Below are 5,000 nucleotides of genomic sequence, written 5' to 3' on the forward strand. Positions count from 1 at the left end.
TATATATAATATATATATATATATATATGTTTCATTAAAAGTGATTGATAATTCAGCATTTTGTATTTTCTTTAAGATATATATATTGTATTTATTATATAATATTATATATATATATATTATATATATATTGTATTTTCTTTAAGATATATATATATATATATATATATATATATATGTATATTTATATATATATATATATATGTATATATGTATATGTATATACACATACATATATATATACATATGTACATATATATTTATATATATATGTATATATATGTATATATATATATATATATATCTGTGTGTGTGTGTGTGTGTGTGTGTGTGTGTGTGTATATACAGTATACATATATATATATATATATACATTTATATATACATATATATTACTGATAACCACATAGGAAACCGGAAAAGAAACTATAATTCCCAAGCGCTTTCGTGATATTTCACATTTTTAGGGGAATACAAAAGAAAGAAGTTACATATGGTATATAAGAGGTATGAAAATAAACTGGAAAAGGTACAATAAACATCGAGAAAATGTAAAAAAAAAAATACAAAAAATCAAATATATTTAAAAGAATTAATATAATTACGAATTTTGTCAATGATATAATGATCCAATTTAAAAATCCCATAGCTAATATTAATGTTAGATCCTTCAGATTTTTTTATCAGACAATTTTCAATTATGTTCTTTTTGGCAAATGAATCACATGACATGATGGATGAAGAATTAGACCAATTAATTCGATGATCAAAATATCGCGTATGGACAAACAGCGCACTAGACTCTTGCGCTGTTTTTATATTGTACTCGTGTTGTTTAGTCCTTGTTGAGAGTTCCTTGCCCGTTTGCCCAAGGTAATATTTTTTAACAATCTCTGCAAGGGATCCTGTATATGCAGCCACTTGAAACACTTGGTGAATTTTTAATAATTAACTTCTTAAAAGTATATGGAATATTAAATACAATTTTAATATTCCATGTTTTTAGAATGTGAGGAACTTGAGCCAGATTCTTACTGAATGGTAAAATCAGAAGGTTCTTAGTATCAAAAGAGGGGGATGGTTGAACACAATAAAAATTTTGTTTTGCTGCAGCAAGAGCGTGATCTAAAAATCTTTTAGGGTATTTGAATCCAAGACCAGCTTTAACAATATGTTCAAATTCCTCATCAATAAATTCGGGGCTGCAAATACGAAGAGCACGTAAAAACATAGAAGAAAATATCGAATATTTTACTTTATCATGATGAGCAGAGTAATAATAAATATATGAAAAGACATTTCTCGGATTCCTATAAACACTAAACTTAAAATCATTTTCATTTCTATGAATGAGGCAATCCAAAAAGGGCAACTTACCATTACTTTCTAATTCAATAGTAAAATTGATAGAAGGAACTAAATTATTCAGAGATTGTAAAAATGGGCCACAGGCAAAGAACATCGCCAACGTATCTATACCAGATCGCATTTGGTGGCAAAATTTCACTTATAGTTTATTTAACAAAAAAAAATCTATGTAGAGATTGCTAAGGACTGGAGATAGTGGATTACCCATTGCCATACCGAATTCCTGAGAATGAAATTCACCGTTAAATTTAAATTTACATTCTTTAATACATAGTTTGATAAGTTCAATGATTTTAGTTGAGACCAACGGAGGTGAGATTTTGTCTAAAAATTCAGCGAAGAAAACAATTAAATCATTTACTGGAACTTTTTTAAATAAACTAGTTATATCAAAACTAACAAGTTTGAAATCATAACCAATATTTAAACTCTTAAGTTTATGAACTAAATCAATATTATTTTTTGTTTGAATTGGAAATTGTGCCAACCAACGGACTGAGTAAAGACACCAGCTATTTTGATCAATTATATGAGATTGATTTCACTTAGCTAATAATTGGTCTTATAGGGTTTCCAGGTTTGTGTGTTTTTACAAGACCATGCATATAAGGGAGAAAAGGCGAATTGGTAGAAAAACGTTTGTTTAAATCGTCTTTTCTCTTTAACACGGATTTCATTATCTTATCAAAATGGCTGTTCACCTTATTGAGAGGATTAGTGTGAAGTTTAGTGTAAGTAAAATCATCACTAAACTTCATTGACAAGATTTGTAATCATATTAATTCTTTTAACAGATAATTTGAATTTTTGTATTTATTTGTTACATTTTCTCGATGTGTATTTTACCTTTGCCATTTTATTTTCATGCCTCTTTTATACTATTTGTAACTTCTTTCTTTTGTATTCCCCTGAAGATGTGAAATATCACGATAGCGCTTGTGAATTAGTTTTTTCCGGTTTTCTTTGTGATTATCAGCAATTTATTGGATCACGTTGTTTATATATATATATACGTTGGATCATGTTGTATATATATATATATATATATATATATATATATATATATATTTATATTTATATATTTATATATACTCAGATATGACAGAATTGAATAGACGCCAAGAAAAATGCATTTCTGCTCTTATTTAATGCTTAATGTTATTCGAATTTACCTAATATGTTATTTTTACCTAGATTTATGTTTCAGATTACATGCAGGATTAATCAAGCACGCCACGAGCCAAAGGAGCAGTAGACCTATCTGAATTTCAGCGAGGTCGTATTGGGGGTCAACATGAAGGTGGACTTAGTCAACACAAAATATCTAAAAATCTGTCAATACCCCTTTCTACTGTTAATAGAATGATCATACAATTCACCAGAGAGGGCAAGAAGGGCACAAAGCCTCATTCAGGTCCCCCGGGCCCTCAGAAAAAGACCATGCTTCTTGTCAAAAGAGATGCAAGGACTCTGACATAGCAGCACAAGCTGGGTTACTATGGCAGAGCTGCAAAAAGGAAACCACACCTTCGTCCAGCCAATATCAAGCGCAGAAAGGATTGGGCTCTTGAGATAGTGGAGAGACCTATGGCCTTTTGGAGCACTGTCATTTTCTCTGATGAGTCACTATTCGCATTATTTTCTAACAGTGGAAGAGTGTGGGTCTAGAGACTCTGTAGTCAAGAGTTTGACCTCAAAAGACTGCAGCCAACAGTAAAACATGGGGGCATTTCAATAATGGTGTGGGGTGCAATTTGGAGTGATGGTCGATCAGAGCTTATGGAGTGTCAAGGAAACATCAATTCAGGCAAATATATTTCTATATTAAAGGAAGGACTCATTCCAATACTCTCCAGTGGTAGAATAAGTAAAAATGCCTTCCTATTTATGGAAGATGGAGCTCCTTGTCACACTGCTCAAGCAACACAAAATTGGTTGAGCCAAAATGGGACCAGGAAACTTCCATGGCCAAGTCAATCCCCAGATATGAATCCTATTGAACACCTCTGGGGCATATTAGACCGACAACTTCGTAAAAAGAACAGGAAGCCATCTTCAAATCCCGAACTATTACGATTACTACGGAAAACATGGCAAGAAATCCTTCAAGATGATATACGTGGACTAATCACTAGCATACCTAGAAGGGTCCTTGCATTGATAAAAGCAAAGGGGGTGTCAACCAAGTATTATTTATTTATATTGTGACCATTTATAAACATTTTAATTGTATCAAATGCTTGTTTGATAAATTAAACGGTTTCTCTTGGTGTCTATTCAATTCTGTCATATCTGTATATATATTATATATATATATATATATATATATATAATATATATATATACGTGTATATATATATATATATATATATATATACGTGTATATATATATATATATATATATATATGAATATATATAATATATTATATACATATATATATATATATATATACATATATGTATTATATATATTTACATAGATATATACATACATATATATATATATATATATAATATACATATATATTTACAAATATACTCGTATTTATATATATATATATAATATATATATATATACACGTATATTATACATATATACATTTATATATATATATATATATATATATATATGTATGTATATATATATATGTTTCGTCCAATTTGTTCCAGACATCCACCACTGTGTGTAAAGATGTTCTTTTTCAGGTCTCTATAATTCTCTTTTTAGAGTTCCCTTTCATGTCCTCTTGTATTTCTCTTATCCCAATTTAGTAAGTCTTCTCTATCAAGGACTTCCATGCCTCTCATGATTCTATAGATGGTCAATAGGTCATCTCTTTCTCTTCTTTGCTCCAGAGTCAGTAATTCCAACTTTGACAATCTCTCCTCATATAACAGTTTTTAAAGTGTTGGGGCCGTCTTCGTATTTGCTCTTTGGATTCTTTCAATTTTCTTTATATTCTTTTTACTACTGGGTGTCCATAGTGTCACTACACACTCCAATCTAGTCCTTATCAGTGTAACTAGTATTTTCTTCACCATTTCTTTGTCCAAGTAGGTAAAGGCCACCTTTATTGATCTTGGCAAGTTACAGGTTTCTCTGACAACTTTATTTATCTGTTTATCAGGAATCATGTCTTTTGTGATAATACCTCCTAGGTCTTTCTCAGAACTCATTTTCTTTACTTCCTTTGTACCGATTTTATATTGTCCTGATATTCTTTTTTTTTCCAGATTCCATTATGCTACATTTCTTTATGCTGAAGTTCAATTCTTACTTCTCACTCCATTCCCAAACCCTATTTAGATCTCTCTGTTGCGACTCACAGTCTGTTTCTGTACTTACTTTCCTCATCAGTTTTGCGTCTTCTGCAAAGATTTTCATGTAACATTCTACACAATCATCCATATCATTTACATAAATAGCAAACATTATCGGAGCCAATACTTATCCCTGTGGAACACCACTAATCACTTCTTCCAAAGTAGAACTCTTATCTCTGAGCACTACTCTCATTTCTCTTTCATGCAAAAAATCCTCCATCCATTTCTATAGTTTTCCTTGTATCCCTCCTTTGGTTTCCTGTTTTCTTAATAATTTTTGTGTGGTACTTTATCAAAAGCTTTTTGT

General features: G+C 30.2%; 2 protein-coding genes across 5 annotated transcripts in view; one reads left to right on the forward strand and one right to left on the reverse strand.

Annotated features, from left to right (window-relative positions):
• The window catches only part of LOC143032133 (uncharacterized), a 303,784-nt gene that overhangs the window by 109,436 nt on the left and 189,348 nt on the right, over positions 1–5,000 (forward strand). The window lies entirely within an intron of this gene.
• The window catches only part of LOC143032131 (uncharacterized), a 71,052-nt gene that overhangs the window by 1,202 nt on the left and 64,850 nt on the right, over positions 1–5,000 (reverse strand). The window lies entirely within an intron of this gene.

This window comes from Oratosquilla oratoria, chromosome 13 (genome assembly GCF_046742065.1).
Source record: "Oratosquilla oratoria isolate Oo_2021 chromosome 13, ASM4674206v1, whole genome shotgun sequence".
Lineage (NCBI taxonomy): Eukaryota > Metazoa > Arthropoda > Malacostraca > Stomatopoda > Squillidae > Oratosquilla > Oratosquilla oratoria.